Source organism: Malurus melanocephalus, unplaced genomic scaffold (genome assembly GCF_030028575.1).
Source record: "Malurus melanocephalus ecotype Western Australia unplaced genomic scaffold, MMel_1.1 scaffold_286, whole genome shotgun sequence".
NCBI lineage: Eukaryota > Metazoa > Chordata > Aves > Passeriformes > Maluridae > Malurus > Malurus melanocephalus.
Genome location: NW_026623518.1, coordinates 55,959 through 56,309, shown reverse-complemented (window position 1 = coordinate 56,309; position 351 = coordinate 55,959).

Here is a 351-nt window from a genome sequence, read left to right as displayed (position 1 = left end):
CGCACTGCGCCCCGCGCCGCCGCCGCGCCAGCGCCCCCTGGCGGCGGGAGGAGGGAGCGGCACCGCCGCCATTGCCGCGCCTCACACCCTTCCCAGTATGGACCAGTGGGGACTGGGAGAGCGGCATTGCCGCCATTCGCGGCCCAGTATGGACCAGTATGGACTGGGAGAGCCGCATTGCCGCCATTCCCGCCCCAGTATGGACCAGTATGGACTGGGAGAGCGGCACTGGCGCCATTCGCGGCCCAGTATGGACCAGTATGGACTGGGAGAGCCGCATTGCCGCCATTCGCGGCCCAGTATGGACCAGTATGGACTGGGAGAGCGGCACTGCCGCCATTCCCGCCCCAG